We start from the raw sequence: 10,466 nt of genomic DNA, 5'->3' as shown, positions 1-10,466 counted from the left end.
GTATTTTATCTTCTGCTGCATGACACTGATCAGAGAAGATGGAATACTGAGTAAAGATCGGCTCCTCTAATGGTCTTATTGTCCCCCCGTTTGACTTCACACGGTAAGGACTCCTCCGAGACTCTATTTGCCTACGCCTACGATATTAGCGATGTAGAGGAGGTACAAATGCGTCAGTATCTAAACTCTTTCCTACACTCTTTCGACGCACTTTTCACAACAGCTGTTTTACAAGTCAGTATCCTGTATATCGTCCAGGTGTACGATATAGATCATTTACGTCTGGCATGGGATATGGAAGAGAAGGATTTATTTTAGAACCACCTGAGTGTTATGATAGGACACATGCTGAAGAGTTTATATATTTTTTTATGTCTTCTTTGCATAGATCCTGTAAATGATGCAGTGGATCTATTTTGGTGTCCCAGGGGAAAACAGTGCATAGACAGGAAAGGAAGCTGTGTGTGTGAGCCGTTCATATATAAATCACAGTGAAATCTACTCGTATAAATGTACGGTAAGGTTCATGGTATAAAGAGACTGGAGGCTGTGCTAAAAGAGGCCTGATAGATTATTTCATGCCTGACGAGAGACGGATTCTTTTGTTAACAAGAAGCAGTAGTAGTAGCAGTGGTAATTGTAACCCCAGGTTTAGCTGAATGTGAACCCAGGAGACTGCAGGCTGAAACTGACCCCCCCCCCCGCAGTCCACCATCCTCCTTTTGTGGATCAGGGAGGGAACTGAGGGGCGTTTACCTGTACATAACTAGGCAGCAGATCCACCCAGCTATGTCAGTGCCACAGCGCGAAGGTGCCCATCCCCAGCACTGATCCATGAGTTGCGAGGGGACTGCGGATGACTGGCTGACGATGTGACTGATTGCAAGATTCGCTGATATTAGAGCTGTATCGGAGAAAAACTGCAGGAAAGATACACAGAGTGAAGGAGTAAACGTGGAATATTGAGAAATAAAGCACGGGTAGATGAAAAGGGCCAAAAATAAAGGAGTAGTTGGGGTCAACGAATTGGAAACAAATGGATTAAGAAATTTTGTGGAGTGCATACCAAGAGTGTTTAGTTGGAATGCTGAAGGTGTGTGCGATGTTGCAAGGGTGTCGACTAATTGGAGAGGACCAGCATGATGGGATATGGAAGCAGGTAAAGCAGTGAAAGAGAAAAGGAAATGGTACGGGTGGATACAAAAAAAAAGGTGAGAGGAGAGAAAAAACTAAATAAGCTGAGAGAAGGTGTGTGAAGGGGTTAGTAAGGAAAAGGGAAAAAATGAAGAAAATGGAACAAACAATAATGTAAACGTCCCTAGAATGTGAAAATTATGCTGAAGAGAAGTGCAAAAATGTACGATGCATAAGTGAAAGGGATGGAAATGGATAGATACTGACAAATGGGCTAGAAATAAGGTGCAAATTAAAAGATTATTTTCTAAATGTACAGAAGAGGAATGACAAAAGCGGGGAGGTGTAAACATAATTAGATTTGATAGTGTACAGAAAAGATTCATAGTGCCCGAGAATGTTACAACGGTAGAAATAAATCAAGTTGTGATACGATAGAAGAATGACAAGGCACTGATGAGGATTAGGCCTGTGGAAAAATGAATAAAATAATATAGAGCGTGCAGTGAACTCTTCATCGAGCCTTTCTTTCCAGTTTATGATCAGTTTTTCCTTAGTCTTTATCCACTCTGAATCCAATAGTATTATTTTCCCTACAGTTTGTCCAATCTTGGCAGTCTTTAATCAGCCTGTATCCTAACTTTATGCAGTCTTTATCTCTGTCCAGTGTCTATCCAGTCTTTCCTCGGTCTTTATCCCGTGAAATGTAGAGAGAAATATTGTTCGGGTCGTCTCATCGAAGGTAAGGCTGCCGGTACTTCTTTTGTTGACCTGTATGCGACCCCTCCTTACACCTGCGACTCAGCCAGCCAGGTGTGCTCACAGGTAGGGCAGGCCAGGTAAAGGACCACCCTCACCCCACACACCTGGTTGCTTAGACGGGGGCAATCTTTATATCTGTCTCTATCTGTTCATGTGTGTGTTTCTCTCTCTCTCTCTCTCTCTCTCTCTCTCTCTCTCTCTCTCTCTCTCTCTCTCTCTCTCTCTCTCTCGGCGTAATAAGCATTCTTTGACAATATTATCTCGTTGCGCATCCCACATCTCTTCTTTTTTTTTTTTTTCTCCTGTGCGCGGGGCATTGTTGGAACCTAATGGCGACTTGCTCCAGCTCCCAGGCCAAGCACCCGAAATTCCCGCGCATTCGCTGATCGTAAGAAAAATACATTATAGAGAATTACAACGCACAAACCCCATCACCGGAGCCAAGGTTTATCATAATCTAGAGAGATTTATAGCGGCGTCCGTCTAAGCTCAAGATGAATAGTGTTAAAGATCCCGGACAGGCGTAACAATTGCCCTCCAGAAATCCCACACGGGCCCGGGTTGCCGTCCTCGTCAGCTTCTCCCTCAGGCGGTGACTTCTTGCCCTGGCCGTGGGGCGTGGCTGTTTGTAGACTAATTAAAGAAGGTGTTGGTTAGCTGCTGAAAAAGTGACTAGGAGTGGGTCATATGTCAGACTTATCCACCAATCGCCAAAATGCAGTCCCGAGCCCCGGCAAAGCGTGTGTTTAGAGCCGAGATGTTTATTGATGTTCACGTGGCTCAACAGGGAAGCAGTCATGAAGAATCTTAACCTCCTTGACGTATTTCTAGTTTAATGTTGTTGCTACCTGGCGATTCTCTCAGCTTTGGGGAGACTTTCTGATACTTGACACAAGAGGGTAGTAGTCATGAAGAATCTTTTATCCTTGAAGTAGTTTTGGGTTTACTCTTTGCTGCTGTCAGACGATTTTATTCAGCGTAGGAGATACTTTCTAACTGGGGAGATTGAATATAACCTTATACCCGTTACAAACAAGTGGCCTTTTCTCACGCTGAATGTAATTGTGGTAGGAAGAGTATCAGTAAATATACGTCACTGGATTGAGGAGCTGAACCAATTTTTGCGGTGAACTCGTCTCCATAGCAGTGAATTGTTGTGTTATTAAATTTGGCCTTACTTTTGGATTTAAATATTCTCTAGTTCGATTATTAGATGTTTGTCAGCTGTATGAGTGAAGGTGAACATATAAACAAGCATTCTTACACACAGGTTACTCCCATGGATGATTATCAATACGAATCCTGATGTAGAAACCCAGTACTATATAACAATAGCTAATCCCGTCACTTTGAGACGACATCCACCTGATTTCTGAAGGTTTTACTGCATATTTACACGCGTGCATGATCGCAGAACTAAACCAAGTCTCATTGTCTTCATGTATAGGTTAAGCCTACTTTATAACTTCGATATTTATGGAACAAGCAATCTACACTTGCCCCGATCGAGACCCAAGGTAGTGGCCCAGCCCAGTCTCTTGCCCTGCCTGATCGTTGGCCTGGGGCTGTGCTTCTGACTCGCACTCTCACCGCCTCGTCTTTATAATGCCCCTAATTCTCTTGGAATGGAAATCATATACATCTGATAACTCAGGCTCGTTCTGCCGCCCCCCCCCCTCCTTCACCTCCATCCTCCCCCCCGCCCACTTCCTCCCAGAATGCATTACCAGTGGAGGTGTTTTTGCCTTACACCATTAAGTCTGCTGCAGTGCTTTTAAAGATGGAGGGGGGGGGGGGCTGTAAAATATTCTGAGATTTATATGGGCAGGGAGTGAACGTAGGGGAAAATCATGCAAATATGTTCAACCACAGCACCCCTTGTGTCCACCAATGCAGTACGTGGCCGGGTGAACACTCCCAAAGTTTATCACCCTGACGGGGCGCGAACCCTGGTTCACCCGTGTACGAAGCGCACACTCTACCACTGTACCACAGAGGCTCCTGTCTATCTATGTATCTGTATATCTATATCTATATCTATCTATCTATCTATCTATATCTATCTATCTATCTATCTATATCTATCTATCTATCTATCTATATATATATATATATATATATATATATATCTATATATATATATATATATATATATATATATATATACAGTGTATTCATGGGATCCCTCAAAAATAATCTCTTAATATTTTCCATGATATATTATTCTTGCCATCTTTTATTATGGCTGATCGGGACTCTCAGCCAGAATTATGATAAACGGACGCATCAGCAACGCAGTCCGGTAAAGGAAAGGTTATATGCATTTGTGTCATTTTTCATCCAGTCACACCCTGGAGGTAGCCTCGGATATGCGCTGGTGAAGCGGATGATCGTATTTTCGCTGAGTAAAGAAGCTCTGGCCTCTCATCCTTACTAGTTTATATCTTCACACGGCACGTTAATACTAATTTTTTGTGGCATTAGTGCAAAGTAAATCGATATTAGAAAGATATGAAATACATGGAAGGTGGTATGCAGATGAAATAAGGAAAATGAATCAAGAAGGAAAAGGAATAAGAAACCAAACTATACACATGAGACTACGGTCCCTAGGTACGAGAGGGCAGGGAAGAGGAAGGAGGGGACAGCGAGGGGTGAGGGGATGAGGGCGGGGAGGGACTGAGAGGGAGTATGAGAAGGAGGGAGGGGGCAGAGGGAAGGAAGGAGGGGGAGGGGGCATTCAAACTTAAGGTGTCATAAGTGACAATGATTAATCTACAGAGCCAAGGTGACTGGACGACGCTCTCTGTACGCTCATGTACGCTCACCATCCTTCATTTGTGGAAAGCCTTGCGATTTATTTTTCAGTACATTTAGTGGGGTATATTTTTTACATGTTGAGATCAGACATTCTCCACAAATCTGTTTAACATAAAGTTGGATTACTGATCGCGTCCCTTCACTGATATCCTGAAGAATGCCAATGAAACGTAAAGAAATGCTAGCGATAATCTGGAAACCCTGTGGCCGGTTCGCCTCTTAAAAAAAAAAAAAGGAAAGAAAAAAGAAAAGGAAAAGAAAAGTGTCCCATTGTGAGAGCGAGGAGGTAGGCCGCCCCCTGGTTGGCTCGCTCTCACGGCCAGATGAGCTGGGGATAATGCCAGGTACAGTTACCACGGAGCACTGGCTACTGGGGTACACCACATCACACCGGACCACACCATCACATCACACTGCGCCACACCACGCACCATACCCACAGTTCCACGTCACACCACATCACAACACTACGGCACACCACATCATATCACCACACCACAGCACACCATCATCTCACCACACCACAGCACAGCACACTTCACACGACACCACCCCACACCACATCACACACACACACACACACACACACACACACACACACACACACACACACACACACACACACACACACACACACACACACACACACACACACACACACACACACACACACACACACACACACACACACACACACACACACACACACACACACACACACACACACACACACACACACACACACACACACACACACACACACCACAGTAATGAGGCTATTGGTAATCCAGTCATGTAGCTGTATCAGGTTACCACGGCACATCAACAAATTCTCAGTTTTTTTCTGCAACACAAACTCAGAGATGTTTTATAAAAGTTTGTAGCAGAGTAGTGAAGCCTCTGAGAAAATCTTTATGCCAGGAAGAACCGTGTGAATGCCAATATCTCTCTGGTTGGCATCCATTACGTGTGACATCGGCTCCTTTGTACGCTCTCCACATCGTTTATAATGACCACACAAATCTGGAAAAATATAAGCTTGTAATTCATCCAGAACAATGCCGCCATTTCTGGTTTATTTTTTGCTTCTTCCAGGCTACTTTCTTCAGCCTGGAATTGCCCTCTCATATGGCATGGGTCAGAAATTCTCAAGAAAACCATTAAGTATGTCAGCATCGTTTTCAGTGATTTGTTGTTCCCTTAATGCGGTTTATTCACTCAAAGGAGACCATTTGTAGAAAAGGGACTAAGAACAGGAGTTGTGCCGAATTAGTTTATATTTATTTTTCATTTCTTTACTTTCTTTATTTAGCTAAGCCTTTGTTTGTCGGGGGTTCCAATCGACTGCATAAAATCGTGAGGCAAAAACTAGAACAAACTTTTAAAATCGTCATTCTCTTTGGAAATATTAGACGATATTTTCTACTTTTCTGCCAAACATTACTCTGGATTTAGGCTATCTGGGGTCACCTTTAGACAGCTTTCTATGTTCGATAATCAATTCAGTTCAGTATTTTGACTTCCGCCTGACGTTTTTAACCCACAGACAAAGCTATTTTCGTAAATGTTTGTATGACCGTAGTTATGGTTAAGTTGCAAATGTCTTTATGCTAATGTCATGCGAGTATATGCAAGTTTGCTCTTGATGCTGTTTCGACTCTCTCTCTCTCTCTCTCTCTCTCTCTCTCTCTCTCTCTCTCTCTCTCTCTCTCTCTCTCTCTCTCTCTCTCTCTCTCTCTCTATGATTTCTAACAATGCCTGCCAGACAGACCTAACTTAACCATGAGAGTGACCTGGCTTCCAAGATACCGATACTTAACCTAACAAAGCCATGACGCCCTCTTAACAAAGCTGTAGGTTATCTTCTCCGTAAGGAATTCAAAGATGAAGATATGTGTAGAATGCAGTATGAGGAGAGAAACACAGAATAATGATATATGAAAACTTAACAGATTCAAATACAAACTCAAAACATCATACTTAGTCATCCATCTTGGTATTTCTTTTTCAGGTAGAAAATAATGAGCAAGATACTATTAGGTTTATATTTCCAGTCTAAGATATTATGTGACAAAGTGGTGCGCACGTATAAACGATAACACGCTTGCTAAAATGCATGAAATAGGTGCCCATTATTAAGATCTTCCTTATCTCATGCATAGTTATAATAGTCAAAATGCCCATAACACAGTGAGTCATAGTCAGTATTAAGATTTGGCATCAGACTCTTTATTCTTAAGAATTAGCGTGCACTAAAGTGGTATTACTCTTCATTCTTTTATGAGATGCTTCACATTGAGACAGTGTTTTCTCAGAGTGACGTGAGGCTGAATAGATTGACGTCTCGTAAGATGTTCTCGCGGCTCTCCAACCCAGGCAACAAACCTTACCTCTTTAGGGGTCACCTGCACCAAAAGGTTACTGACAAGGATGATATTATCGCTCTGTATCGGACCTCGCCGCTCGTTTACGTCAGGATGCGCGTCCGAACACAAAAACCTGGAGGCGGGCTGGCGGCGACCTACTTGAGGCACACAAGAGCATCGTCACCACCCAGACAGCCGTACAAAACCCCTTTATTCCCGCGGCGTCCACATCCAGACTCGCCAGATCTCGCCATTATCTGATAACCTAAAGAGCCCTGGGAGAAAAGACCCACGCAAGACCCGCAAGACAGAAATGAAACCCAGGCGTAAAACGGGACCAATGATGGCTTAAGGAAACACTGTAGCACCGTTCCCGTACCAGCTTCCCTCTGCATACGGTACGTTAATTATCTCTTGTATATTAATCCCACTAACTATATTTTCATCTGCCATAATCTAGCGGCAGCTTATTTCCCTCAGCTTAGTGGCAGAACAAGACAGTAATATGCCCCTACATCCATTCCATAGCACCCCTTCATGACTAGCACCATATTCTAGTGTTAATCTCTTGCCACAACTCAGGTCAAGAATAACAGATGGCATATTTACGCCCAGATTCAGTGAACAGAGCATATGCCATGACCAAATATTACTGAGATATAAAGGAATACTGAAGTGTTATACGTGACACAAATCGCTAGGACACAAGACTCCGTTTCCAAGAGACAAGACACCTGCACGAGAGACGAGACCGAACAGAAAGCCGAAACCGTACGCGGAAAGAAAACAAAGGGCACAAAAGAGAGGAGCGACCCACATGGTGAAAACAAAACGCACTCGCAGAAGAAGAAAAAAAAAATCCTCACGAAAAATGAGACGAATGTGAAAAAAAAAAGTATATTGGAGAAAAATGAAAGGAATGATAAGCGAATTCCAGGTTAGAAAAGAGCGTATGAGTGAAGAAATTTATAAAAGAAGGGGAAGTAAACTGATACCTAAAAGAGAGGAAAAAATGGACAATAGAGACGAACTTCCTAAATGAAAGGAGCGAAAACTATGACACAAATGAGAAGTGAAGTAATAGTCAGCTTAGAAAGTCCTGTCACTTGTCTTGCTTTCCTGCCCATGAACTTGCAATATCAGGCTCGTAATACTGCGTGTGTCTTCACCATTAGCATTGATCCGTTTCTGAATAAAGTTAACAGTGGAAATGAACCACAACAACCGAAAAAATTCCCATATAATTCTGGTCTATTCATCATCACCATCATCATCATCACTTTCACCATCACCATCGCCACGACCGTCACCACCACCATCACCATCATCGACATCACCACCACCACCACCACCATCACCATCACCATCACCATCATTTTGACCTTTATTTCCGCCTAAAGGTAGATTGAGATACTGCTATAAATTCCGACTTTCTACTCTCATCGCCTCGCTACCCCTTCACAGGACCCAGATTCACAGACAAACAAACGATCAATTCCCTGTCGCAACCAAGATTTATTTCGTAGGAAGGACAAGGACAGAAGAGTACATGATATCTCCATGTCCCTAGTTCTCCCTGCAAAAAAATAATGAAAAATAAATCGGAGTTATCGTTACGACAGATGGTTAATCGTAGGTTTATCACTCACCCCCATCTCAATTGATCTGGTAGTAGCAATAGCCGCAGCCCGAAGCCCATCTGAATATAAACCCAGTTGACTGTTAGCTAAAGCTGCCCCACTCCATGCATTCCTATCCTCTTTTCTCGGGATAGGGAAAGAGTTGAGGGATGTTTGTATAACTGGGTGGCTCCACCGCCCAGTTAAATCGCTGTCAACCACATGAAGGCAACACTGTCCCCTGAGCACCATTTGACCTGGTACAGTCGGGGAAAAAAATTCGCCTGATATTTCACCACTTCTGTTACTCACTTTTCTCAGCAAGCCAGTATTCCTAAGCTGAGAAAGACCTGTTGTACTTCTCTGACCATAGATGAAGCTCTTTGGTATGATGCGTTAGGGAGGAATTTGACGGACATATCCCAAGTGTGAAGTAGAGCAGTGGAACAGTAGACAAACTTTTGGCTCTGAGTGTACGTGGGGTCCGCAGCATAGTATTTCTTGCTTGATTGATGGGTTGGGTGGGTAGCTGTTTGTGGGATGAGCATGCAGGTAACGGTGTTCCATTCTGGTCCTTCACATCATTCTTCCTCTCCCCGGACGATTTTACACCATTTAGGAGACACGTTTCGATACAGCTTTCACAGACTCTTCAGTACAAAATGTCTCCCCTATGATGAATAAAATCGTCTGGAGGTAGCGAGAATAAATCAGTAAACTGCGTCACCTGATTCTTGTACTTAACCCCTCCACTGCGAGAGCTGTGGCCAAAGCTCAACAAAATCGTCTGGCGGCAGCGGGAAGTAAATAAGTGAGAGATCATTGCACTGGAAGCGATAATTGAGATTTTTTATAACCAATACAGTGCCGGGGATCTCTCTTAACCCTCTCACGGTCGCGTACGCCAGCTGATCATATGCATCTGAGAGTGAGGCCCGTATTCTCATCAGTTGAGTAAGCTCCCTAACATCTTATCCGAAGCGATTTATTTGGTTTATTGAACCTTATTGTCCTATTCTATGTTTTATAAGTGCCTGAGACATCTCCATTCTCTCTCCTATTCAGCGTTTTATAAATGCTTCAGACATCGCCATTCTCAGCATAAATAACATCCATCCATCCATCGCCAGACACCATGTATCCCAAACGGGGTGGTCAAGGGCTTAGAGTTAATTGTTTTACAGGGAGGGGCACTAATCCTCCACCAACCCCACTTGACACGTAGGGAGTTATGCCAACAGCATCTGGTGTTCCCAGGCGGTCACCCATCCAAGTACTAACCAGACCCAACGTTGCTTAACTTCGCTTATCGGACGGGAAGCGGTGTACTCAACGTGGCATGGCCGTCAAGAGGATATTTACCAGCCATATCCAAAAATAAATCGCTAAGGAAGAGGTGCTAGGGAGCCTCCTTACCCGACGAGAATACGGGCGTGAGTCATTTAAAAAAAAAAAATCGTCTGTTCGTAAGATCATTATATAAATAGTCATCGTCCTGAAGGGGTTAATTATACCAGGTGTGTCTAAATTAGCTTTGAAAATTTTGCCTGACCCGAAAATGCCATATATTGTTTTTCTACAGGTGTGGAAGGTCTCATTATCGGATCATTATATTTATCTTATAATTATCAGCTTTTTTTTTTTTTTTTTTTTATGGCCGGAAGGAAAGGCTGTCAAGAAAAGGTCAAGTGTCACCCACCACGTTGTGTTGGTTAGTTGAAGGACGGATGATTATTGACTTCGTGATCGAGAGAGAGAGAGAGAG

The 10,466-nt window shown here is 43.3% G+C and overlaps 1 non-coding gene across 1 annotated transcript; it reads right to left on the bottom strand.

The window, feature by feature from the left end:
* Positions 1-9,933: 9,933 nt before the first annotated feature.
* On the bottom strand, positions 9,934-10,052 carry LOC145397927 (5S ribosomal RNA). The gene has a single exon (XR_013897062.1). It is a non-coding gene; the product is annotated as a 5S ribosomal RNA (ribosomal RNA).
* Positions 10,053-10,466: the final 414 nt, after the last annotated feature.

The sequence above is a fragment of the Coenobita brevimanus genome, chromosome 43 (genome assembly GCF_032717465.1).
Source record: "Coenobita brevimanus isolate Jiangsu-jjx chromosome 43, ASM3271746v2, whole genome shotgun sequence".
In the NCBI taxonomy this organism is placed as follows: Eukaryota; Metazoa; Arthropoda; class Malacostraca; order Decapoda; family Coenobitidae; genus Coenobita; species Coenobita brevimanus.
Note: the sequence above shows the minus strand (reverse complement) of the source record. Positions and strands in the feature narration are given on the sequence as shown.